Source organism: Gopherus flavomarginatus (genome assembly GCF_025201925.1).
Source record: "Gopherus flavomarginatus isolate rGopFla2 chromosome 13 unlocalized genomic scaffold, rGopFla2.mat.asm SUPER_13_unloc_1, whole genome shotgun sequence".
NCBI lineage: Eukaryota > Metazoa > Chordata > Testudines > Testudinidae > Gopherus > Gopherus flavomarginatus.
In genome coordinates, this window is record NW_026114609.1 from 1,766,688 (window position 1) to 1,794,007 (window position 27,320).

At 51.0% G+C, this 27,320-nt stretch overlaps 1 protein-coding gene and 4 non-coding genes across 12 annotated transcripts in view; 4 read left to right on the top strand and 1 right to left on the bottom strand.

Annotated features, from left to right (window-relative positions):
* LOC127040993 (zinc finger protein 436-like) overlaps positions 1-27,320 on the top strand; it is a 563,752-nt gene that overhangs the window by 396,848 nt on the left and 139,584 nt on the right. For 2 of the 8 annotated variants that reach the window (XR_007771553.1, XR_007771562.1), the window contains one exon: positions 24,633-24,883. The exons of 1 other annotated variant lie outside the window; for it this stretch is intronic. The gene's annotated coding sequence lies outside the window, so the exon portion shown is untranslated. 5 more of the 8 variants (XR_007771554.1, XR_007771559.1, XR_007771558.1 and 2 more) reach the window with 5 other exon arrangements.
* TRNAF-GAA (transfer RNA phenylalanine (anticodon GAA)) lies at positions 5,376-5,448 on the top strand. The gene has a single exon. It is a non-coding gene; the product is annotated as a tRNA-Phe (tRNA).
* TRNAS-GCU (transfer RNA serine (anticodon GCU)) lies at positions 16,048-16,129 on the bottom strand. Its single transcript has one exon. It is a non-coding gene; the product is annotated as a tRNA-Ser (tRNA).
* Positions 22,099-22,170, top strand: TRNAC-GCA (transfer RNA cysteine (anticodon GCA)). The gene has a single exon. It is a non-coding gene; the product is annotated as a tRNA-Cys (tRNA).
* On the top strand, positions 25,771-25,843 carry TRNAK-UUU (transfer RNA lysine (anticodon UUU)). Its single transcript has one exon. It is a non-coding gene; the product is annotated as a tRNA-Lys (tRNA).

The following is a 27,320-nucleotide window of genomic DNA, read 5'->3' on the forward strand; positions in this document are numbered from 1 at the left end:
TGTGAGGGTAGATCCTCCCATTCCCTGCCAACCACTTTATACTTCTTGCAGCATAGCACTCCTAGCATTTCTTCTCTGTCATGGGAGCTGTCTGCTGCCTGCTTTTCTCCCTTTAGCATCGTCTCACTTCCCCATCCTGGGGCACTGGTATTGTCATCCTTGCAAACAGGCAGGCATGGTGTGCCCCATGGCACTGCCTGCCAATATCGAATATGGGTGGGCGAGGTGGGACCAGGAATCCGGGTTTCCCTCAAATGTGGGAGGGGAGTGGAGATTAGGGGGTACAGTGGGGGGAGGGGCAGGGGATGGGATTATGGCTACTGCTCTTTCTGGTTTCTCCACCTCCTGCAGCTGCCTTGGTCCTTTCAGTGCATTTCTTGTTCCATATTCATTGCTGACTTGTGTAACTCACCCAGAGGTGGCTGCATCTCAATGTTGGGTGAGGCACCCTTGGCTGCATCACCTCCTAACCGCATCTCCTCCCCCTTCGGGTGTGACCCTGCAGCACTCAGCAAAACATCCACAAGATCATGGGGCACTTTGAGCATGGGCAGGCAGGGACCAGGCGCCCAGCCCTCCCTCCAGAGAAGGACCAGCACCCCTACTTTTTACAGGGATTAAAAAGGGGCAAAGGGGGGCAAATCAGAGGAGAGGGTGGCCAGGGTCTGAGCAGGGGGTGGAAATTGACTGGTCAGCAGGGGGTCAAGCAGCTGGAGCAGAGTTAGGAGAGAGACTGAAGGGCAAAAGTCAGGGAGGGGGAAGAAGCTGGAGTTAAGCCCAGAGGGAGGCGCTGCCAGAGGGTTAAACCCCGGCACAGGGCAGGGGCAGAGGGGGGTAACAGTTATCTCGGTGGGCTGAGACTCCAGTGTTTGCAAACATGGGGTGGGGGGAGCAGAGGGGCTTTTTATTTCCCCTCTCACAGGCAGCACCTCTCAGCATGGGCTTCCCAGGGCTGGGCTCTTAAAGGCACAGGCATCCCACTGCCTAGACACTGCAGCTCCTCTCTGATGTAACCTACTGAGGTGCTGCAGTAAGAGACTTAATTCAGTGAAAACTGGGCATTCCCTATACACCCCCCAGTCAGGGGGCTGTGCACCCTTCCCGAAATTTCCCCAACACCCCCTCCGCAGTGGTCAGGTAGTTACATGCAGTGCTGCCAATGTTGTCATTGGTTGCAAATTTGAATGGAAATTGAAACGTAACACACACTTTAAAAGCAGATACAACGTATGAAAACTACTGGACCTGAGAAAGTAAAATAGGTTTGGAAAGTCTGGACAAAGCCGGGTTTCCTTACCCAGCTGTTGTGTTTGCTGACAATGTTGGTGCATTGGCTTCGGCAGTGTTGGCCAACCTTAGAATTTCAAATGGTGATTTGTAAGCGAGGTGTGAATGAGCTCTCCCCGACAGCTAGTGATGACCAGGGTTGGGAGGAGGCTTTGGGACCAGACTGTATTTACATGAACTACCTACTCTGCTGAGATATCCAGCGCACAGAGCTGGGCTGCCTCTGCTCTAGGTGCCCAGAGGAGGGAAGGTGTGTGGGGCTCCAGCCTGGGACTCTTCCTCCCTCCTGCCAAGCCCTGACTATTAATCCCAGCCCTGTCACTCCTTTCTTCAAGCGCCATGTGGGCCAGAGGAAAAGTGTGGTAGAAGCACAAGGGCCAAGCTTGTGAACATCAGGTACAGCAGCAAGAATCCCAACTATCAGGGTAGCAAGTTCTAGAGCCCTAACCCATTGTAGCCATCCCAGCCAAAGACCTGGCTCTAGGAGGTGTGAGTCACCCAGCAGGAGGGGAAAGATTCACTCTTACACAGCTGGAGACAGGGGAGTTGAGCTCTGGGGCTTTGCCACAAGCATGGGTGGCAAGTTTGTAGAAATTTTGGTGGTGCCCAGAACCCGCCCCCCAAACTCCACCCCCACCTACCTAAGGCTCTGGGAGGGGGGCTTGGGGGGGAGGTCTGGGGTGCAGATCCTGGCTCGGGATTAGGGTGCAGGAGGGGTGCTGGGTGCAGGCTCCAGGCTGGGGCAGGGGGTGGAGGAAGGGGTGAGAGGTGCAGGCTCTGGGAGGGAGTTTGGGGGTAGGAGGGAGTGCAGGGCTGAGGGGCTGAGGATGAGGGATTCATGATGCAGGAGGGGGCTCAGGGCTGGGGCTGAGGATTGGGGGCATGGGGATGAGGGCTCTGGCTGGGGCTGGGGCGTTCAAGGGCAGCCTGTCTTGCCATTAGTGGTTGGCGGGCACTAGGACCCTGGGGCAGCAGACAGCAGTTCTGCCCAGAATCCCTCTACTCCAGCAGCAGGAGCAGGCAGGGGACAGGCGCACACTGCTTTTTGTCAGGCAGGGACTCAGTGTGGCAGCGGGAGGGGTGGCAGGCAGGGGCCAGGGCCCAGGGAAGAGACCCAGCTCCAAATACTGGTGGAGCAGGGCCCCCAGCCCTGAATATTCCTGGAGCCCAAGCACCACACATGTATATAACCTGCCGCCTATGACCACAAGCCAACACAAGATCTCACTGAGATTTGAACTCAGATTACAGGATTCAGAGTCCTGAGTGCTGCCCATTACACCATGGGACCAGCTTGTGCTGCCTTCTCTGCACATTGGTGACCCTCATGGGGCTGGCTTGTGTAAGGGGGCTCTTGGCCCTTACTAAAACTTAGTGTGTGTGTGGGGCGGGGGAATTGGTTGGCTAGTTCCCAGCACCAATAGAAGGGGGAAGGATCAATGGGAAATCAGGACCCTGAGACTGACAGTCCCCAGGGACAATGGGGAGAGGCCAAAGCTCCAAGTTAGCTGCACTGACAGGCAGACAGTGTAATGAGAGAGTCACCAGGCCAGGGGGTCCCATCCTCCATGTGAGCTGGAACTGCCTGGGCGAGAGTGGGGCAGAGCTAAGGAGAGAGCAGGAGCCTGAGAAGAGCCGGGGAGCAGATCTGTGCAGGTGTAGTGCCAGAAACTGCTGCATGTAGGAATTTGCAACCTGTAGCAGTTACTGATACCTGAGGTTGTTCTTATTTGCTGACTTGTCCTGACTGGCTAAAACTTGACAGTAGTGTCTCTAGCAAAGGCCAGTCCCTGGCCCCTTGGTCCAGACATCCCCCTTCATATCAGGCTAGGGTGACCAGATGTCAAAGATGAAATATCGGGACGCGGGGGGCGGAACAAAAAAATAAGCCGGAGGGCCCCCTGCCGCCAAGCGGCAGTGGCACAGCCCCGTCTCCAACCAGCTCTCGGCTCCAACCCCCACTACATCCCCAGCTCCCCCATCCCCTCACTCCTGGGCCCAGCCTGGGCTCCGAGCTCTGCAGCCGAGCCATGATCCGGGCTCCTCCTGCAGCTCCCGGGCAAGGGGTGAACCAGGCAGCTCCCGGCAGGAGCGTGTCTGCCCCACGTGTGTCTCCGCCCCCCGCCCACCTGGGCCCTGCCTGCTCCACACTGCCCTCAGCCCCACTGCGCTGCCCCGCAGGCTGCAGGGCTGGAGCAGCTTGTGCGCTGCGCTCCCGGCATGGCCATGGCCGTGTGCAAACCTGTGTGCAAACCTGGGGAGGGAGAAGAATGCCGCGTGCTTGGGGAAGAGGCAGGGCCAGAGCGAGGATTTGGGGAGGGATCCATGGGGCAGCGAGGGGGTGGGGCTGGGGGCAGGGCCCGGGCCAGGATTTGGGGAGGGATCGAATGGGGGAATGAGGGGGCGGAGTTGGGGGAGGCAAGTATCCCTCCAGACTATGCCTGTGTGCCGGAGAAGAGGACAAAGTTATTTGTTTGTCCAGGGTCCCGACCAAACATCGGTCGGGATGCGGGACAAACAAGAAAATATCAGGACAGTCCTGATAAAATCGGGATGTCTGGTCACCCTACATCAGGCTTCAAGTTGAGAATCATTTCCCATTCCTGCTGTGTGGGAGGGGAGACTTTTAAATGCGCTCTCTGTGCTACTGCACATGGCTAAGCAAAGAGAACAAACCCCAAATCCCCCCTGTGCTTTGGGAGCCAGGTTTGTGGTGGGAATTCTGTAGTTCAGATGACTTCACACGTGGTCATTGTGATTCTTTACCAGTTTCTCTAGCATTGGGGCAGTTTTTCACTCACACTGTGATAGCCAAGTGGTTAAGATGTGGGAGTCGAAGTATAATAGGGTTTCCCTCTGCAGATTTGAATCCTGCTCACAGCATGGCCTGTGTTTTGGCCAGTCTCTCACCTGGGCAACACCTCTGTACCACCCCCTGAGACACTGTCAATTCTCTCCCCACCCCAAGTAAATCCTGTTCTGCTCCTTACATAGAGATCCCTGCGGCATCACCTCACACTGTGTCCCTGGGGGGTCAGGCAAACTCTCAGCACCTGAAGCTTCTGCCACTCACCTGGTGCCCCATGGATGAACCATAGCCCTGGTTCTGCTCTTCTCTCTAGAGTACGAAGGAAGCCAAGTCAGCAACTCCATGGGAGCTATGGGGCTGCAGAACCAACTGAGAAAAAATAGGTGCTCAGGACTCACTGGCAGCCAGCTCCTCCCCTGCCCACTACAGGCCTTGCTGACAAGCTCCTCCTATTCCCTTGAGCACCTCCCACTTGCCAGTGATCAGTGGGGTTCAGGAGGCACTGGGTGGGGAGGGGGATGAGCAGGGACGGGAAGAGGTTGGGGAGGTTGAGGAATGGTGCAGGAAGTTGCAGGGGGGAAGAGATGGGACGGGTAGGGCAGGGCCTGGGGACGAAAGAGGGGATTTGTCCCATACCCCAGACCCCTCTAGGGCCAGCGCTGAAGGAAAACACTGGCTATGACAGTGACAATAAAACTGACCAGCATTGCGGGGGAGGCTGAGGGAGATCCACACTCATCAGGTCTCTTCTCTCCCCCAAGGTGAGCCAGACACTGCTCTCTCCTGGCTCTCTAGCAGCAGGATGCCAAGGAGCCATTTCCCCACAGGAAGTGCATTGAGTGCCCCTGTGGTGCTGGGGGGTGGGGCTGGCACTGCTGCTGGCTCTGGGGCTGGCAGGGAGGCTGATGTCTGCACAGACTCTCAGCTGCCAGGCCGGAGGGGGCACTTGGGACCTTACCAGACTGGATCAGTGAAGACGGGGGGTTGACAGAGAGATACAGATGCTTTCCAGAGCACGGAGCAGCATCCGCCCATGCAGCCAGGCAATGAGCATTTCCCACAGCCTGGAGCCGAGGGGGAGGCAGCAGCTGCTGTTCCAGCTGCTTGGGGACAAGCCCTGCCAGCCAACAGACACTTCTTACTCACCACAGCTAACGGTGCTGGGTTCCTCCGGTGGGGGTATGAAGCAGCCGTTTGTTTTCCTCTCCTTTTTGTGTGCAACTGCTTACAAAAACATCCCAGACAGAGAAGCAACAGGCCAAAATACTGTCATGCAGCTGCTAAAGTAGCTCAGTTGGACGAGCATTAGACTGAAAATCTAAAAGTCCCTGGTTCAATCCCAGGCTTTGGCAGGCCCTGTCATTCCTCTTTGTGAAGAGGTGGCTTGTTTTCTGGGAGCACAGCAGTGCTTGCACCCAAGCTAAGTTACTGATCTTGGGCTCTGCAGTAGGAAAACATTGAATGGGCTTCTGCCCCTAGTTGGCCCACCTCACCTTTAATAATGAGAACTGTCTTTCCCAACATGGTAGGAAGAAAGTGAGGCAGGGTAGCCCTCAGGAATGGTGCCAGAGGGCTGCTAGGCAGGGATTGGGGATGGAAGCTCCTCTGGGCAGCTGAGCCAGGGCAGTACCAGGGAAGGGGCATCTGTAAAAGTGACCCCACACACCTCTCCTCCTCTGGGCACCTAGAGCAGAGGCAGCTGGTGCTGACAGCTCCAAGGGAAGGCTTAAAAGCCACAGAGCAACTGAGGTCAGGGCTAGAGGAGGGCAGGACCATGCCTAGGTGTGGCCTTCAAACATGCACAAAAACACCCAGCCAGCCTTCTCCCTGCCATGCTGAACACCCACTGAAGGTCACCAGCACACGGGGCAGCTGCTGATGCTCTGTGGCCAACATCACAAGATGGTAGGAAGGCAGGGCCAGACTCCATGGTGGGGCCTCTGACTGGTCCCACTCAAGGTGCTCACTTTTGCAGTGGGGCAGGAGATTTTATCCCAAGAGGCTTTTCCCCAGCTGGCGAGAAGCAGAGAAGCACCCAGGCTCCCAAGGTGCTATATAGCAAACCCCCTCAAACACAGGGACTGGCGCACATTTGGAAGGGGAAACTGCTCTACACACTAGCCCGGGCAGCCGCCCATTTTCTTTGACAAGTCAGGAATGGCAAAGGCTAGACTGGAAGCACCTGGGACTTCTGCCCTAGCCTTTGTGACACCCAACCCCAAACTCCTTCCCGGGGCTGTCGCTGAAGGCAGAGCATTGGCCTGAGCAGCCAAGAAGAGGTTCCAGCCCTGAAGGGAGCAGGACTTTCAGCACGAAGGTAAAAGTGCACCAGCACAACCATGAAGGGACTCAAACCCTCAATGACCTCATCTGAGGTCAGAGGCCTTAACCATTAGGCCACATGGTCACACAAGAAAAGGCCCTCCAGGCATTTCTTTGGAAAAGGCAGACACTAATACATCCGACAAAGTGGGGATTCACCCACGAAAGCTCATGCTCCAGTACGTCTGTTAGTCTATAAGGTGCCACACGACTCTTTGCTGCTTATGGAGACATTGTGTTTCTCAGGTCAGCTACTGAGGGGGGCCGAGACTCTCTGGGCACAAGAAGTGGAGTTCCCAGTGAGATGTGAGACGTAATTATCTGGAGACGAGTGCAGGGCTTTGGCAGGGAGTCTCAGGCATGAGGGATTGTGGTGCAGCAGATGGACTGGCTCTTTAGGTGTGGACATTTAGTCTCACTGAGGAGGAGGAGAAATCCTGCTGACAGGCAGTGTCTAAGTCCGGTGCAACCGCTAGGTGAACTAGTCAGCCGCCTATGGTGCCAAGTGGTTGGGGGCACCAAAAATCGCATTCAGGGGAGGCGATGGAGTGGAGGTGAGCTGGGGCAGGGGGCTGTGGGGGGGAAAGTGAAGTGACCTGGCCCCAGCCTGCGCCGCTCTGCCAGCTCGGGCTGGGGGACGGGGTGCTGTGTAGGGAACCAAAATGTCTAGAGACAACCCTGAATAGATCATTTTTCCACAGTTACCGATGGCTGTTAGAATAGAGCTATTCAGGCTGCTTATACAGGCCTAGACTTTAAGAATTTAGGTGTATTTTTATCACTTAGCTAGTGACAAGGGTATAAACCAAAGAACCAAAATCCCAGTCTGCCTGTGTCTGGGCCTTCTCTCCCTAGGAGAGTCTGAGCCCTTGTTCGTAGGTGTCATAAACAGATAGTTAAGGGTTAATGTCTCTTTTACCTGTAAAGGGTTAAGAAGCTCCATAAACCTAGCTGACACCTGACCAGATGACCAATAGGGGTACAAGATACTTTCAAATCTTGGTGGAGGGAAGTCTTTGTTTGTGCTCTTTGTTTTGGGGGTTGTTCGCTCTTGGGACTAAGAGGGACCAGACGTCCATCCAGGCTCTCCAAATCTTTCTGAATCAGTCTCTCATGTTTCAAACTTGTAAGTAATTAGCCAGGCAAGGCATGTTAGTCTTATTTTTGTTTTCTCAACTTGTAAATGATCCTTGTTTCCTGAGAGGATTTTACCTCTGCTTGCTGTAACTTTGAACCTAATGCTAGAGGGGTTTCCTCTGGGCTATATAAATCTGAGTACCCTGTAAAGTATTTTCCATCCTGATTTTACAGAGATGATTTTTATCTTTCTTTCTTTAATTACAAGTTTTTTCTTTTAAGAACCTGATTGATTTTTCCTTGTTTTAAGATCCAAGGGGATTGGGTCTGGACTCACCAGGGATTGGTGGGGGGAAAGGAATGGGGATGGTTAATTTCTCCTTATTTTAAGATCCAAGGGGTTTGGATCTGTGTTCACCAGGGAATTGCTGAAGCCTCTCAAGGCTGCCCAGGGAGGGGAATGTTTTGAGGGGACAGGGAGTGATCCAGACAATAACTTCTGGATGGTGGCAGTGTTGCCAGATCTAAGCTAGTAATTAAGTTTAGAAGAGTCCATGCAGGTCCCCCACATCTGTACCCTAAAGTTCAGAGTGGGGAAAAAACCTTGACAGTAGGCTAAGGCCTTTGGCTAAACAGCAGGGGCAGCCATATGCTGGGAAGTGATCGGTCACATCCTCACCTCCCAAACTCGTCACACTGAACTAAGGTGGGGTTGAGCTGTTAGGAAGACGATCCTGTCCCAATAGTGCCCATCACCACCAGATAAAGAACCAGATTTTAAGGGGGCATCCAGTCTGGCAAGAAATCCCTTCTCAATGGTTGTGGTTGTGAAACCGTCATTTCTGTAGGGTTTATCTTTATGGCCCCAGCTTTTCCGTTGTAAGTCTGTCTGGTCCTCTAATTCTTTCTGTCTGCTGCAGAATTAATTTTGCTGGGTGTAAGTTAATTAGGGGAGTGGGATGTAATTGGTTAGAGAATTCTGTTACAATAGGTTAGAATTGGTTAATTACATTTCAGTAAAATGATTGGTTAAGGTCTCGCTGAGAATATTACTGTATAAACTGGGGTCAAAGAGGCAGTGGGTGGGGAAATTGGCATCATGCTTGCTAACGGGGGGTAGGAATAGGGAACGGGGAACAGGGACACAGGCAAGGCTCTGCAGTGTCGGAGCTGGGAAGAGGGACGTGGGGTAAACACTCTGCAGTGTCAGAGCTCATAGACTCATAGATTTTAAGGTCAGAAGGGACCATTATGATCATCTAGTCTGACCTCCTGCACAACGCAGGCCACAGACTCTCACCCACCCACTCTTGAAACAAACCCCTGACCTATGTCTGAGCTATTGAAGTCCTCAACTCGTTGTTTAAAGACTTCAGGGTGCACAGAATCCTCCAGCAAGTGACCTGTGCCCTATGCTGCAGAGAAAGGTGAAAACCCCTCAGGGTCTCTGCCAATCTGCCCTGGAGGAAAATTTCTTCCTGACTCCAAATATGGTGATCAGCTAAACCCTGAGCATGTGGGCAAGACTCACCAGCCAGCACCCAGGAAAGAATTGTCTGTAGGGATGTGGGGTAAACGCTCTGTGGTGTCAGAGCTGGGAAGGGAACACAGGGGAACAGACTCTGTCCCTGTATAGAGATAAGCCTGACTGGTGTGAAGGGCTTTGGAATCTGCTTGCTTGGAAACTAACCCCAGTAAACATCCCTTTGTCTGCGCTTCGGACTTCTGGTCTTTTGCTGCTTGCTGTCTGTGCGACAAAAGCCAGGGAAGTGGGTAGGGGAAGGGAAAGCCAAAGCCCTCTAACAATGGCTCCTTGCTCCTCTCCCTCCAGGCTCAGTGGTGAAGGATGGGCAGGACTCCAGGCTCTGCTTGAGGGATCCTGGCACAGGGGCTGGTGGGGGAGAAAGGATTGTAGATTCTGACCCGCACTCTGGAGAGGAGCTAATAAGTGAAGGGGGCATTTTTGATTCCTCCCCTGCTTCAATGTCCCCAGGGCTGGAATTCTACATTCCATAGGGCCAAATGAGGGGGTGAAGCCATTTGGCTAATGAAAACGAGTGCTCTAGGTGAGGCTTGAACTCATAACCTCAACATAGCTCCTCTCAGTGCTGCTCTATAAGTACTCTGCACTAACCAACTACACCACTGTTAATTACTGGTATCTTAGTCCCCTAGGCTGATAAAGGCAAGGAGTGACCCCAAAACATTCTCAGTGGGATTAAGAGCCGGTATCAGCAAGCGTTGTACTCGGTGGGGTGGATTCTTCTTAAGGCTTCCAGGCACCATTTGACCCTTTTGTTCTTCCCTGTGTAATAACAGAGCTGACTGACACTCACTGTAGAGTCTTGCTGCAGACCAACAGATCTGAAATCACTGATCACCAGGTCTAAGCATTAGTCCTGCTTTGGGACAGTGTCTCTCATCTAAGAAACCTCAGAGTCTGCGCTAGCAGTGAGGCTCCCTCACTAACAGCTGAAATCAGGGAGAGCTGTGTGAAGTGCAGGGCCCCAGGGGTGTCTGAACAGGGGGGAACAACATCCCAGGACTTTTAAAAATGGGAGGGCTCTGCCTTGCCACTTTGTAATGACCGTAAGGGTGAGTGAGGGTGGGGAGGGGGCCGAGAGCAGCGAGCAGGAGGATGGGTCTTGGGGGAAGAGGCAGTGTAGGAGTGGAGGTGAGCTGGGGCAGGGGGCTGGGGGGTGCAGGGAGAGGGCGCCCGCAGCAAGAAACGGGGGTGGGGGCATGCAGGGGAACCGCTCCCTGTCCCTGCTCACCTCTGCTCCGTCTTCTCCCCTGAGCAAGCTGCCCCCGCTCTAATTCTCCTCCCCTCCCAGGCTTGCCACACTAAATAGCTGATTAGCACCACAAGTCTGGGAGGCAGGAGAAGTGGAGCGGTGCCAGCGTGCTCAGGGGACAAGGCAGAGCGGAGGTGAGCTGGAGTGGGGAGCTGCTGCAGGGGGGGCTGCCTGGCTTTTTGCCATGGCCCTCGCCCCTGTTCCCCCCCAGCCCTGCCCCCCCCCCCGCCCCTGCACTCACTGCATGGTTCACTCCTCTGGCTCCCAGCCAAGCTGCCGGCAAGTGCTGTGGGGCGGTTCCCCCTCCCCTCAAACTTGGGAACCAGGGGAGCTGTCATAAACAGATAAGTAAGAGTTAATAGCACAGAAGTGCTTCATATCTCTTTGCCTGGAAAGGGTTTACAAGAACAGTGAGCCTGGCTGTCACCTGACCTGAGGACCGATCAGAGGACAGGATACTTTCAAATCTTGAGGGAGGGAAGTTTTCTGTGTGTGCTGTTAGTTTTGGTTGTTGTTCACTCTGGGGGCTCAGAGGGATCAGACGTGCAACCAGGTTTCTCTCCAATCTCTTCAATACAGGCTCTTATAAGTTCAGACTAGTGAGTACTAGGTAGATAAAGTGACTTAGGCTTATGTTTGTTTTCTTTATTTGCAAATGTGTATTTGGCTGGAAGGAGTTCAAATTGGTATTTTGCTGAAAAGATTTTAATTTGTACTTGTATACTTAGGCTGGGATGGTGTTGCCAGTGTCTATAGCTGAGAGACCCTGTAACATATTCCATCTTAAATTTACAAAGATAATTTTTACTGTTTTTCTTTCTTTAATTAAAAGCTTTTCTTGTTTAAGAACCTAATTGTTTTTTTATTCTGTTGAGACCCCAGGGGACTGGGTCTGGATTCACCAGGGAATTGGTGGGGAGAAAGGAGGGAAGAGGGAGAGAGAGGCTGATTTCTCTCTGTGCCAGGATTACTTTCTCTCAGGAAGAGTCTGGGAGGGGGAAAGAGAAGGAGGGAGGAAGGTGAATTGTCCTCTCTGTTTTGTGATTCAAGGAGTTTGAATCACAGTGATCTTCCAGGGTAACCCAGGGAGGGGAAGTCTAGGAGAGGCAACGGTGAGGGAAAGGGTTTACTTTCCTTGTGTTAAGATCCAGAGGGTCTGGGTCTTGGGGGTCCCCAGGCAAGGTTTTGTGGGGACCAGAGTGTACCAGGCACTGGAATTCCTGGTTGGTGGCAGCGCTACAGGTTCTAAGCTGGTAATTGAGCTTAGAGGAATTCATGCTGGTACCCCATCTTTTGGACGCTAAGCTTCAGAGTGGGGATTATACCATGACAGATGGTTACCAGCCATACCGTCCCATCTGCTGCTTTGCAAGTTGACAGTGACAGTTACCAGTTATACTGAACCATCTGCTGCTGTCATGGGTGCTCCTGGCCGGCCTCGGTGAGGCTGGCCAGGGGTGCATGGACAAAAATGGGAATGACTCCCAGGTCATTCCCTTCTTTGAGTTTTGTCTAAAGGGAGAGTCAGTCCTCTCTAGACTATCAGGCAAGCCTACTAAAAAACAAGAGAGGCAAACGGCCACTCTGGGTCAGAGCCCCAGACATCCCGCAGAAATGAAGAGCTGCATGCCATTCCAGGGGGTGCCCCTGCAACAACCCCACCTGTTCCTTCCCTCGTCCCCCACCCCTCCTGGGCTACTGTGGCAGTGATCCCCCTGTTTGTATGATGAAGTAATAAAGAATGCAGGAATTTGAAACAACACTGACTTTATTGCCTCTGCAAGCAGAGCTCAAAGGGGGCCAAAACCACAGAATTGCGGCAACACTAACCCTAATCCGACATGGCAAATACCGATTTCAGCACTACTCCCCTCATCGGTACAGATATTGGTATTAAGAGCCCTTTATATCGATATAAAGGGCTTCGTTGTGTGGACGGGTGCAGGGTTAATGCGATTTAATGCTGCTAAATTAGATATAAACTTGTAGTGTTCACCAGGCCAGAGAGAGCAGCAGGTTTTCCCTACTGTTTCCCACTCTTGTTTTCTTGACTAGTTCTCCTCCACACCAAGTTGCTCTTTTACTCTGTGAGTCTGGCAAGCTAAGTTGGCAGCACGTCACACTTTTAATCAGATGGTCCAGGGTTCAAGTCCCTGGTCAGGTGATAAACTACTCCCCAAAGATCTTAAACTGTCTCTCCGGTGTCTTCTTTGACATAACTTTCTCTCTTCAGGATTTTCCCTTTCCTCAGAAGGGACTTTTTGTGTGTGGGTTTGAAGGGGCAACTTCCTGACAGCCCCTCTGTCCTTGCAGCCTGGAGGAATAAAGGCCTCTGGGCATATAGCATGTTCCTTCCCTGCACACACACACACACACACACAAACACATAGAATATTCCCTAGGAATTAGAATAACCTGCTGCTTTCCCCTTTCCTGCTGGATCCCCAAATGACGATGCTCTTCAGCCTAAACCCATGTCCCCTCTTTTCCCAGTGCCCCTCAGTCCCAAACTTCATTCCCTCCTATGCACACTGCTTCTCACTCCCAACCAGAGCCTACTCGTCTTCACCCTTCTCCTCTGTCCCTACTCACAGCCCACTCAATCCCAACCCACAGACCCCTCCTCCTCATGCTGCTCCTCACTCCCAACCCACAGCCCCCTCCTATTCCCAGTGCCCCTCAGTCCCAACCCACAGCTCCCTCCTTCCCTCCAGCAGCACGTGCTTCAGACCCCCTCAGGATGATTTTTCTTGCAAGGTTTCGTGTATGAGTCTGCATGTGGATTTTACAATATGTTGGAAATATGTTGGATTGCTTGCCGAAATGATCACTTTGGCTGGTGTTGGATTCCCAGTCTCCTTGTTATTGGGGCAGGAGAAATAAAGCGTTGTTATCCTTGTTGTGTAAATTGAGGGCAGCACAACTGTACTTGGCAGACCCCGATTGAGGGACTCACGCTCAGTTCAATAGCACTTGCTAAGCAGGGGACAGGGGTTCAAAAGCCAAATGGGCCACTGCCTGGGTCCTAATACTAAAATTTAGGGATTAGATCAGTTTTAGGACAGGGTGGCAGTGAAGGGATGAGTGCGTTCCTAGACAACATAGTGAGTATTGTGCCTTCTTATTTTCCCCCTTTTCCACTCAGGATGGCAGGTGAACTCTACAGAAGCACCTCTGGGCTTGCACTGACTAAGGACAACAGCTGTGAGTGGGGTGCAGAGAGGGGATGGCTCATGTTTAAGGACTTTTGGTTGCTGGACTTATGAACTGTAGGAGAAGGACACTGCCCAGCTTATTTGGGGGGTGGGTCTTTTCCTCTTGGTTTATGTTTATGCGTTGGGGCTGCTGACATGACTTCAGCTAACCCTGGGCTTACATTGCAATGTAGACATACCCTGAGAGGGCATCTATAACGTAATAAAAGCAGTGTGGCCCGGCTGGCCTGGATCATCTGACTTGGACTCCTGGGGCTCAGGTTGTGAGGCTAAAAAACTGTAGTGTAGACATTTAGGCTCAGACTGGAGCTCAGGTTAGGAGACCTTCACCCCTTGTGGGGTCTCGGAGGCTGGGCTCAAGCCCAAGTGTCTAGACTGTAATTTATAACCCTGCAGCACGAGCCCCACAAGCCTCAATCAACTGACCCAGGGTTTGAGAATAGTGACTTGGGTGTGTTTATGACAGTGCAGACATAATACTACGCTATGTCCACGCTGCAATGAAACACCCAGGGCTGCCCCATTCCAGCTCAGGCTCCCGAGGCTTGGCCGTGGAGTGGTAAATTTGCAGTGTAGATGTCTCAGCTCAGGCTCAATACTGGGCTCTGGGCCCCCTCAAAGTTGGGAGGGAGTTTAGCAAGCAAAAAAGGTAAAACCGCAATGAAGTATTACCCTGGACTCAATGGCATTTCTCCATTGGTCTGTCTGCTTTGGGGCAGGGACAATAGCACATCCTGCTGCATTCATTATTTCATAGGATGGTTTAGGATTTTCATTCTCAGACACTGGGCACAAAGCAGGACTCAACCCTCGGCATAAACTAAATGAGCTGCCCACAGATTCTGGCAGCCACAATGAGCATTTGGTGTGAGAGCTCAGACCTGCCCCTGTCCCAGAGGGAGGGGGTCATCCATGAGGGGACTGGACCACTAACCTACCAGCTCCTAACTCCCCAAACGTTCAGTAACTCTGTTATCAGTGCCTGTGTGTGTAATTTAAACTATAAGAAAACCCACACTGGGCTAGACCAAAGGTCCTTCTGACAACAGCCAAGAGCAGGTACCCCAAAAAGCCACTCAACAGGGCCCCACTGGCAGTTATTATCCCTGCCTGAAAAGCAGACAGACCAATGAGAACTGCCATGAGTCCAGGGTAATACTTCCCTGCAGTTTTACCATTTGCACTTGCTAAACTCCCTCCCAACCTTCTGGGCTCCTAGACCTATCCTAATGTTATGTCTACACTATGATTAAAACACCCAGGTCACCTGTCTCAAAGCCCAGGTCAGCTGACTCAGGGTTATGGGACTTGGACTGCAAGACTATAAAATTACAGTGCAGACATATGGACTTGAGCCCAACCTCTGAGACCCCATGAGGGGTGAGGGTTTCTGAACCCAGGCTTCAGTGTGAACACAAATATCTGCACCACAGTTTTTAGCCTCTCAGCTTTAGCATAATGAGCCCAAGTCAGATGACCCAGGCCAGCCATGCTGCCATCTTTATCCCGGGAGAGATGGACTCTAAGGGTACGTTCCCATTGCAATGGAAGCCCCAGGTGTAGCACACTGTGCTTAAAGCAGCACCCTGCAAGCCCCATATTACCTCTCTCATATAGTGATGATACATTTGAACAAAGTCTGCCTGGTAAGGTATCATTTTAAAAATCTTGAACTGTTCATCTGTTGAACCTTAATGTCTTCTTGCATTCTATGTGCTCACATTGGTTTGGGAAGTTATGAAGTTTGCTCTGTGTGCATTACAGAAATATGTTATGAGGTTGGGAAATGCCCCCCACCAGCCTTTTCAGATGCAAAAAATGGAGGAGCCAGACTCACTGCTGGCCCATTAAAGGTGGCTACAGTCCCAAGGACTATCCCAGGAACCGTGAACAATGCAGACTTCACCGAGATAATACAGCAACAATGGACACTGCCTTGACTCACATCATAGCAAAAGAGCTTTCTAGAAAGTTGGAAGAAACTATGAAAGAGGGGAAGAGACATCATGACTTGGCATCTCTCCCCCACAAATCAACAGCTGGAAAACACACTGTATGATAAAACTGATTCATAAATCAGAAGATAATAATAATAATACATTCAGACCAAAGTCCCCAAATAGCTAGTACTGGTTTTTCAGCTGAAAATTTTCAGTTTGGGGAATTTTGTTTTCCCAGGCAGACCTTGCCAAGGGAAGCAGTGAGAAAATGTTTGAGTTGCCTCCTTCAGAGCAGCTTAGCCTAGACACTCTAGCTGTGGGTCCACTGTCATGGCCTTGCTGAGAACTGGGATATTTTAATAATTTGGGGAGGTCTCAGGGTGTTTGGGGGAGATTTTGAGGCTGTTACCTTTTGAGATGAAAAACTAAGACATACAGGACTAGAGAAATTTTATTTTAGAAATCTGAGATTTAGACACTTTATTTAAAGCAAGTAGGTTTCTGAGCAGGGTTTTGTATGCAGGACACAACATTGTTTGATCTGCCATTGTACCAAAGGGGAGTTGGTTGTCTTGAAAGGAGAAGTGAAGACTAAATGCATCCAATGAGGATGGGATTTGAACCCACGCGTTCAGAGCACAATAGATTAGCAGTCCATCACCTTAACCACTCAGCCACCTCATCTGAGATGTCAGGAAAGGGACAGGATGAGAAATCTAAGGCCAGCAGAGATAGGGACACTAAGGTATTTTTAAATACTAAGCGGAAGCAGGGGCTGAATGAGCTCCCCCCTCACACCTAGTGACCAGCTGTGGGAAAGGCTTCAGGAACAAACCATGTTTGCATAGACACACCTACTCTGCCTAGGTATGCAGCATCATGGGGCTGCTTCCCCAAAATGACCAGTTTCAGCTGGTGGCGGGTTACAAATCACTTTAGCACTGAGTGGTATGAAATGTTATTATCCTTCCTGCATGAGTGAAGGGCAGCAGAATATACTTAGTCGGTCCTGATGGGTGAGGAATAGCTTTTATTGAACTGCATAGAAGTGATTCAGAACGTCACCCTAAACCAGTGGTCCCCAAACATTTCACACTGTGCCCTCTTATCCATGGCTGTGGGCCCTCAGAGCCGCAGTTGAAAACTGGGGCTGGGAGTGGGGTGTTGCTTAGGGGCCCAGGCTGAGGGTGGGGTTGGAATAGAGCTGGGACAGAGTCGGGTTGACTGGTGCTCCCTCCATGGGGGCTGGCTCAGCCCCTGAGGTGCCCCTATGAATCTTCCTCTTTGTTCCCCTAGGAGTCATACCCCACATTTTGGGGACCACTGAACCCTACACGTTAAGCAGGGGCTAGTGATGCCAAAGCCCAGGGAAAGGGAGAACAAGTGCAGGGGCCCCAGCACTGGAACTAGGCCCCCTCACTTCTGTCTGTGGCTCTGCCCCCTGCCACACCTTCCACCCACGGCCCCATCCACTATGTCACCTGTGTTCCACCCCTTCCCCCACTAGCCCCACCCTGTCACTCCTTTACCCCTGCCCCACTGTGGCCCCAAGACCAGAGAAGCTCTGTGCCCCTGCTGCAGCCCCCGGGCCATAGCACGGAGTGAGAGCTCCTCCAGCCCTGGGGCTGACATGGGGGAGACTTTTCCAGGGGGACCTAATTTCTCCAGGGCCCCTAGTCATCGGCTCCACTGCCCCTTGGTGACACAAAGTTTGAGGAGGCTGAGCCCCCCTGAGCCTCCATTATGTGCTGCCCAGGCTACCGCTGCTCAGTGTGTGGCCAGTCTCTCTGTGTTCTCTGCTGTTTGTGCTGGGGAGCCTGGCTGGCCTTATGGGTGAGGCCCTCCGGCAGCCGCCCAGGACTTCAGGGGGTCAAAGGGCACTGTGTGCCAGTGCAAAGGTGCTCACTGCTCTCCCCTGCCCCAGTGCTACTCCATGGCCCCATAGAGGGCTGGGGGGAGAGAGGAGCAACTCTATGTGCTCCATGCGTCCTGGTCACTTTCCCCACGTGGGCTGTGCTGTGAGGGGAGCATCAGAAGCTGCTGCTCTCTGCCCTCCCCTTATGCAGCCTGGCTGAGGAAAGAGACCTGGATGCAGGGAACTCAGATGATGTTGCTTCTTGCCCCCGCACCCCACCCCCGCAGCTCCTAGGGGTGCCCGGAGGAGCAGTCTTCCAGGGAGGAGCGGGCAGCAATGCGAGCTGCTCCATGCATACAGGTCACTGTCCCGAGGTGGGTGCAGGAGGGGGTGCAGGGGTTAGGGGTGTAGGGGGTGCAGCAGAGGGGCAGTGGCTGGTAGCACAGGAAGGGAGTGTGGGACTTAAGGGCAAAGGGGACACAGTGTAGGGGTTAGGGCGCAGGAGGGGGCAGGAGATAGGGGTGAAGGAGGTGCAAGGGTTGGGAGTGCAGGAGCTGGGGGGAAAGGGGAAGGGGGATGGTCCAGGGGCGATGGGGAAGTGCTAAAGTACAAGTTTTGCCCAGGGCACCATTTCCCCTAACGCTGATCCTTGATAACATTTCTTGCTGGGAGGGGGAGGGGAGAAGGATGAGGCGTTTTCTCTCTGTTTCTTTCCTCTCCATTTTCTGCTCCTTCCTTCAATTCCAGAAACCTCCCTTGTGTTTCAGACTGTGAAGTGATGCCCTCCCTACCCCAGGCCTCTGGAGCCTTTGGAGCAGAAAGATCCCAGGAGCTGAGGAGGAATCCAGGGGTGAGTAGCTGGCAGGAAGGAGTCCTAGCAGCTCTTCTGGGAGTGCAGGGGAGAAATGACTCTCCCTTCTCTAGATTCTCCCCATGGGGCTCTGGGGAGCAGGGAGGGTTGTGTGATAAATTCCATCCAACATCCCCCTTTGATCCAAGCCGAGGGACATCTCAGCTCTGCACGTTCCCCTTGGCAGCACCAAACAAGGGATGTTTTCCACTGCGCAGGAGACCCAGCCAGGGACTGATGTGCTGGAGATATGTTGGGAAAGGGACTGTCTGAATTCCCAAGGCAGGAAACGAACAATCTACAGCAACATCATTAACCACAAACACACTCTAACCATGATCCAGCCAGTAGAGAAATGGGCCAGAATTCTTGCTGTTCAGCCATGGCCACACATACAGAGCTGCACAGCAGTGAGTGTGCTGGGGAAGCTGGTTTGAGCAAACAATTGGAAATGACCCTTCAGTGAGAACAGAACCAGAGTGTAGAAAGGCCCCTGTGTTAAGTGGTTGTGGCTGAGGGCTTAGGGAGCTGGGGTATGACACCATAGGGGTCTTTCTGTGGAGGTTTGATTTTTGCCAGCTAGAAAAGGCTGGTGTGTGGTGTCTTCATGGCTGTACCTTCAATGATGCAGGTTTCTCTATCCCATTGTTCCATGGGCATCCACTAGATTACCAGCTGCCTTTCAACTGCAGTGTGGAGACTGTTTGTGTGCGGGGAGAGACAGTGTGTGTGTTGAGGTAGGTAAGACAGGATCATTATTATCCCTACTTGCAAGAGGGAGAAGCTAAGGCTGAGAAAGGAGAATTAACTTGTCTTAGGTCACACAGCCAGTCAGTGGCAAAGTTGGGAAAAGGACTCAAGAGCCCTGATTTCTCACATGAGCTCAAGACCAACAACAGTGCACAGTAATTATTCAGCAAGTATTTGAGGAGAACTGCAATGTTAGAGAGAATCATGAACTGCTCAGAGACCATTAATGCAGAGAAGCAGCAAAATTCTTCAAACATATGACTGGTTATGACTTATTTACTTAGTCTTAAAAGAGAAGAAAAAGGACCTGAGTCTCCTCCTTGTCAATAACCCCCTGCTCAGCCAGTCAGGGTAGAGACTGAGGAAGGGAGGCTGAGGGTTCTCACCAGAGCCCAAAGGATGGCCCAGGTCACTGGTGGGGATCACTGCCCAAGCACTATTTCAGCCCCACATTTTTGGGTGGACCTCCCAGAGTGGGAGCTACAGAGCACTCCCCCACAACACACACTCACGCACGCACGCATGCACGCACACACACACACACCTCACTCTTGGTGTTGGGAGGGGAACAGGTGAAAGGACAAAAGAAGCAAGAGACAAAGAGAAAGGAGGGAGGGATGGATGGAGGAAAAGGTGAAACAAAAAGGACAAACCCTAATGTCCCCAGTGATTCTAAGGCACAAAATCTCAGGTGTAGAATAAAATTCTGCCTCCTTAAGCTCGTGTTTTCCATGCCTAGAATTCAACTGTCACCAGATGGATCAGATTGAACAGGTTTCAAACCTCGAGGAGGCTCTTACCTTCTAAACAGGGACAGCTGTTTTCTAGTAAAATCAGGAAAAAGGAAGGAGAAAACTTGAAAGAGGTTCCTCCTGGCACTCACGTCTGTGAACCCGAATACTCTCTCAGTCCTCAAAGAGAGACCTGGAGAAGGAGACTTGCTGAAGCAAAGCCACAGGGGTCTCTGAGGTTTCCCTGGCCCCTCGCCCCTCTCCTGCCTGGCTAATGTCAGCATCTCTCTGTGAGGTCATCACTTCCCCACCACCTTTGACCAATAGTCTGAGGTCCTGCAAAAGGCTTTTGTGATGTCACTGCCACACCCCTCCCTTGCTGTGCTAATGTCCTGCCCCTGGCCAGGAACTTTGGAGGTTTGAGCTACTCCCTGTGGATCACTCCACTCAAGGAGCGTTCATTCTAGGAAGCAAGCCAGTAGTTTTGGATCATCTGCAAATTTTGTCACCTCACTGCTCAGCAGATCATTTATTAATATGTTGACTAGTCCTGGTCCCAGTACAGACACCACTAGATACCTGTTTCCATCCTGAAAACTGACCATTTAGTCCTACCCTTTGTTTCCTACCTTTTAACCAGTTATTGATCCACATGAGGACCTTCCGGAGGTGAAAGTAAGCCGGTATGTTACGGTATGGGGTACTGACAAGAGCCAGTACGCTGTGCCAGCCCAGCCCGTCTTCCCCAGGCTGGTGATTTAAGGGGTCCATGGCTCCCTGCTGCGGTCGGAGCCCCGGACCTTTAAATCACCTCCCAAGCCCCCCTGCTGGAGCCCCGGGGAGCAAATCAATGCCGTGGATGCTGCTCTCTCCTGCTCTGCAAACACAAAGCAGGGGCGGCAGAAGCTTCCTTACAGTGGGGGGGCACTGTTATCCGAACTGTGGCACCCCCATGACACTCCTTCCCTAAGGACCCCCACTCACAGCACCTCTCCCCTCGAGGCCACACCCACAGAACGCCTCTTCCCCAAGACTGCACCCTTCCCCCCCTCCATCATTTGTCCTAACAGCCAGTAAAGAGTGGTGGGGCTATGGCCCTCTAACCCCCCTGTTCCAGCACCCCTGACACAGAGCTAAGCAGGCAGCAGTGTGTACGTGTATGTGTGTGTGTGTGACAGAGAGTGCTGTGCTGTGCTGAGCTGAGCCAGTGAGAGAAGGGGGGCTGATGTCGGGGCTGTCCCCTGCCTCAGGACTGGTTGCTTCCAGCAGCTGTCTGAACTTAGAGACAGTGTGCCGACATACTCACTCTTCTGCAACACACACACTGTCTCTCCTCCCCACACACACATGCTCTCTACCCCAGCACGCACATTGCAGTTGAAAAGCAGCTGGAAATCTAGTAGGATGCCCATGGAACAGAAAACTGTATCATGTGATGCTGTACCAGCCTGTGAGGCATTGCAAACCCTTCCCAAAGCACCCTGCAGCCAGTTGCGCAGTGGGATAGCTACCACAATGCACTGCTCTCTGTGGCCATCCAAGAGATGCTAGCATGGATGTGCTCTGGTGACACAGGATGGACATGCAACAGCTGTTCAATTAAAACACTTTTACTAAAGCCACGTCCCCCTTTATTGTAGGCCTAGCATGAATGTGAGACAAGACCCAGCTCCATTGAAATTAAAGGACCAGAACTGCCTCTGCAGTTGGCAGGACTTGAACCTGTGCAGGGAGCACACAATGGATTTCTAGCCCATTGCCTTAACCACTTGGCCACAACTACTTGCTTGATATGTGGCTCTCACTGCACTCTAGTTCTGCTCTCACTGAGTGATTAATTCCAGTTGTTTCCTCAGACCAGCTTCCACAACACACACACTGCTATGCCGTTGTGTAAGTGTGTCCATGGCTGAACAGCAAGAATTCCTGCTCCTTTCCCTTCTGGCTGGAGCATGAGGAGAGTGTGTTCATGGTTAATGATGTTGCTGTAGCTTGTCCATTTCCTGCCTTGATCATTCAGACAGTCCCCTTCCCGTCATATCCCCAGGGCTTTGCCAGGGGGTTGATGGCTCCTTTCTTTCCTCACCCTGGAGTAAACTCAGCTTTTTATTCCATCCTTGATGTTTCAGGGAATAACAACAGATGGCCAAAGAAAGAGGTGGACAGGTTCCTGTCCATTCAGGAGGTTATTTCCCACCTATTTATAAATAATGAAGATGCTCTAAGTGGAGGGGAGAGAGCTGTCCCATCCGTGCAGTTAATCCATCTCCCCGAGAGGTGGTAGCTCTGTCACTAGTGGAAGCTATGCTGGTGTATGTGCAAGCTGTGATGTCTACATGTATATATAAAGTTTAATGAAACCCCATTTTTAAAACCCCTGTGGTCTGGGAATAGAAAAGGAGCTCTCTGAGGCAGAGCCAGTCCTTCAAAATCCTTAAGATCACTGACTTGCCTTTGTAAATGTCGTGGGAGTATAGCTCAGTGGCAGAGTGCTTGACTGCAGATCAAGTAGTCCTTGGTTCAAATCCAAATGCTCCCTTGCAAACCTGTTCTTTCAACAAAAGTGGTTCCATTTCCAGTATGTTCAGAAGCTCCACTAAATAGCGGTCCCTGAAATGAATAGACACACTCAATATTTTCCTGTGCAAATGAATAAAAACCGAGCAAACATGTCCCTCTGCTGAAATCAGTTCCAATCCTCTATGTGTTTAGGTTTATTTTCATCAATTAAACAAAGGCACATGAAGACATATTTGCAGGTCTTTGGCCTCCATGGGCTACAATGTGCAGAAGAACAAGAACCACATCCACTTGGGAGGAATGGACCAGTTTCTATTACATTTGGTAAATAAGTTGCCACTGGGACTTAAAACTCTGTTGGAGATGGACAGGAGCCTGTTACAAAAATAAAATAACCAAGATTTACCAAACTCCCTGTTACACATTCAAACCTCTCTTTGCGCACACATTATCAATTGGGGCTCTAAGAAATGTTAACCTTCCTGTAACACAGATCATTGTTCCTTGTAACTTTCAGATGCATTCAAATGGCAGCTGTTTACAGGTCATGGGCTGCTAGTTCATGAGCAGGAGCAGAGTCTCTGTAAGTTTACCAACCATAGAGCTTGTTATGTCTGTATATAAGTAAGTGCAGAGTTATTTCAATGGCTCCTACACTGATATATCCTGCCCCTTCTGGCTGGTTAATTGCACTATTTGGAACCTGCTCCTAAAATTGCACCCTTTCTGGGAGTGAGTCAAAACTGCCCAAGGAAACCCCATTGGGTTTCAAGGACAGTTCAGGCAAGGAGGTGATGGGACAGCACAAGGGTCTCAGAGCTTCTCTTTTATCGGGCCAGAGGCTGCTATTAGCATGACTGTGAGGTTCTATTCCTAGCTGTAGGAGGAAAGGGGTGTCTAGTGGATTAGAGGTGGGGGCCTAGAAGTCAATGAGAAAACATCTCCCTTTTCAGCTTCAATGCTCATTGAACAAGAACATGGCTTCTCAGGTTTGAGAAGAGCAGTTGTGTTAGTCTGTTTCCTCAAAAAGAACAGGAGTATGTGTGGCACCCTAGAGACTAACAAATTTCTTAGATTCTGTTGCCATCATGTGGCCATTTCATTTCACTTCTTATTGTTAAAAGGTTTGGGTACTTCACACAGAAACGTTATTTCCTTGGGAAATACGGAGAAGTGGAAGCTGCATTGATTTAATCCTCTGAAAATTAAATAAGGATTAAAATATTCCCCAGACAGCTCAGTCCCAACCGTTCTCCCTCTGCTGCCAGTGAATCTCAGTTCTGTCCCACAGCCCCAAGAACTGCTAGGTGAAAGTCCTGGGTCTGATGTGCAGTAAGGAAAAAAAAAGATAATGGATGTACCCTATCTCCTAGAACTGGAAGAAACCATTGAATCCAGCCCTTTCCTTCATTGGCCAAACCAGACAGTCTCTACGGAAAAGAATAAATGGACACAAATCAGATGTCAAGAATTATAACATTCAAAAGCCAGTCAGAGAACACTTCAGTCTCCCTGGTCACTCAATTACAAACCTAAAAGTCGCAATATTACAACAAAAAAACTTCAAAAACAGACTCCAACAAGAGACTGCTGAATTGGAATTAATTTGCAGACTGGACACCATTAAATTAGGCTTGAATAAAGACTGGGAGTGGATGGGTCATTACACAAAGTAAAACTATTTCTCCATGTTTATTTGCCCCCTACTGTTACTCACACCTTCCTGTCAACTGTTGGAAATGGACCATCCTATCACTGCAAAATGGATTTTTTCTCCTGCTGATAGTAGTTCACCTTAACTGATCACTCTCTTTATAGTGTGTATGGCAAAACCCATTTTTTCATGTTCTCTGTGTGTGTGTGTATATATATATATATATATCCCTTCCTACTGTATTTTACACTGCATGCATCCAATGAAGTGGGTTTTAGCCCAGGAAAGCTGATGCTCAAATAAATTTGTTCATTTTCTAAGGTGCCACAAGCACTCTTCCTTCTTTTTCCAGATAAATTAATGGAGGTTAAGTCCATGAATGGCTATTAGCCAGGATGGGTAAGGAATGGCATCCCTGGCCTCTGTTTGTCAGAGGGTGGTGATGGATGGCAGGAGAGAGATCACTTGATCATTACCTGTTAGGTTCAGTTCTTCTGGGGCACCTGGCATTGGCCACTGTTGGCAGATAGGATGTGGGGTTGGATGGACCTTTAGTCTGACCCAGTATGGCCATTCTTATGTTTTTATAAAGGGAGGGGCAAAATCCTGTGACAGAGTTTCTCTAGTGTAGTGGTTATCACGTTTGCCTAACATGTAGAAGGTGTCTGGTTTGAAAGCAGGCAGAAACATGAGAGCTTAATTTTCCCAGCTCCTACTGGCCTGTCCCTACTGTTGTAGGAGCAGTAGTGATTTCTATGATCAAAAGGTCTCTTATACTTCCCCTGCTCCCACTTTTGTCTCCTCTCCCTCTCTGAATGCCCGTGAAGTGGCTTTACCCTTCTCGCTCCCTCCTGGACTACTCGAGGGATGAATGGGCTGGTTGAAGAGCAGAAGAGCTTCCAGGCAGACAAGGTGTCTGGGACTCTAATTAGGCAGCACTCACACACCCAGAGCATGGACACTGCCCAAGGTGGAGTGTGACCAACCAGATGCAGCCAAGGCATCTCTAGTTGCAGACCATTAGGTGCAGGTCCTTAAAAGGAGAAGGGGCCATGTGCTCAGGAGAGCACTCACAAACTTGTACCTCCAGTGAATGCCCCTTGCCCGGACCGCCTGGCCAGTGGTTCTCTGCGTTGTATTTCACTGTGCCTCAGGAAGACTTACCTTCATCGCACCGTCCATAGCTGCGCTGTGGGACACTTACCTTGCAGAATCCTGACGTGTTCAGTGCTGTGCCTGTCCTGGGAGCATGAGTATGCGAGTGTGAGTATGACACTCCCCTCCTTCTTCTTTTGAGCTTAGCTGTCAGTATAATAAACCTGCTGCTTTCTGCCAAACTCTGGTGGGTCATTAGTCCTCCCTACACTTACTAGCTAGCCCAATTTTGGGTAACACCTGCAATAAACTCAACCCCACAGGATAGAGGGTGGTGAAATGAGCTGAGAAAAAGCCTTAGCTTCAGTATCTCCCATACGGTCCATGCTGGAGCTCTTTTTTGATTCTGGGACTGCATGGTCACCTGTGCTGATCGGTGTTCCACGCTGGGCAAACAGGAAATGAAATTCAAAAGTTCATGGGGCTTTTCCTGTGTACCTGGTCAGTGCATCCAAGTTCAGACTGCTGTCCAGAGTGGTCACAATGGTGCACTGTGGGATAGTGCCCGGAGGCCAATACTGTCGAATTGCAGCCACACTAACTCTAATCCAACATGGCAATACCAATTTCAGGGCTACTCCCCTCGTCGGGGAGGAGTACAGATATCGGTATTAAGAGCCCTTTATATCGATATAAAGGGCTTTGTTGTGTGGACGGGTGCAGGGTTAATGCAATTTAATGCTGCTAAATTCAATATAAACTCGTAGTGTTGACCAGGCCAGTGAGAGCAGCAGGTTTCCCCTATTGTTTCTTGCATTTGTTTTCTTCACTAGCTTTTCCTCTGCCCCAAGTTGCTCTTCATACTTGTGAGCCTGGCTAGCTCAGTTGGCAGAGCATCAGAGTTTTAATCTGAGGGTCCAGGGTTCAAGTCCCTGGTCAGGTGATAAGCTACTCCCCAAGCTCTTGACTGTCTTTCTGGAGTCCTCTTTGATGTTACTTTTTCTCTTCAGGATTTTCCCTTTCCTCAGAAGGGCCTTATTCTGTGTGGGTTTGAAGGGGCAACTTCCTGACAGCCCCTTTGTCCTTGCAGCCTGGAGGAATAAAGGCCTCTGGGCATATAGCATGTTCCTTCCCTGCACACACACACATACAAACACGCAGAATATCCTTAAGGAACTAGAATCACCTGCTGCTTTCCCCTTTCCTGCTGGATCCCCAAACGAGGATGCTCTTCAGCCTAAACCCATGTCCCCTCTTTTCCCAGTACCCCTCAGTCCCAACCCTTAGTCCCTCCTATGCACACTGCTCCTCACTCCCAACCAGAGCCTACTCCTCTTCACCCTTCTCCTCTGTCCCAACCCACAGCCCCCTCCTATTCCCAGTGCCCCTCAATCCCAACCCACAGCTCCCTCCTTCCCTCCAGCAGCAGGTGCTTTAGACCCCCCCTCAGGAAGATTTTCTTGCAAGGTTTCATGTATGAATCTGCATGTGGATTTTACGGTATGTTGGAAATATGTTGGGTTGCTTGCCGAAATGATCACTTTTGCCTGGTGTTGGATTCCCAGTCTCCTTGTTTTTGGGGCAGGAGAAATAAAGGGTTGTTATCCTTGTTGTGTAAATTGAGGGCAGCACAACTGTACTTGGCAGACCCCGATTGAGGGACTCACTCTCAATTCAATAGCACTTGCTAGGCAGTGGAGAGTGGTTCCAAAGCCAAGTGGGCTGGGGTTTGGGTCCTAATACTAAAATTTAGATGTTAGACCAACTTTAGGATAGGGTGGCTGTGGAGGGATGAGTGAGTCCCTAGACAGCACAGTGAGTACAGTGCCTTCTTATTTTCCCTCTCTTCCATTCAGGATGGTAGGTGAACTCTACAGAGGCACCTCTGGGATTGCACTGACTAAGGACAACAGCTGTGAGTAGGGTGCAGAGAGGGGATGGCTCATGTTAAAGGACTTTTGGTTGCTGGACTTAACAAACCGTAGGAGGAAGGACACTGCCCAGCTCATCTGGGGGTGGGTCTTTTCCTCATTGTTTATGTGTTGGGGCTGCTGACATGACCTCTTCTAACCCTGGGCTTACGTTGCAATGTAGACATACCCTGAGAGGGCATCTATACTATGACAAAATCCCTGTGGCCTGTCTGGACTGGATGATCTGATTTGGATTCCTGGGGCTCAGACTGGAATCTAGACTCAGAGACCGTCACCTCTCCTGGGGTCTCGGAGGCTGGGCTCAAGCCCAAGTGTCTACACTGTAATTTTATAACCCTGCAGCACAAGCCCCACAAGCCTCAATCAACTGACCCAGTGTTTGAGAATAGTGACTTGGGTGTGTTAATGGCAGTGTAGACATAATGCTAGGCTATGTCCACACTGCAATGAAACACCCATGGCTGTCCCATGCAAGCTCAGGCTCCC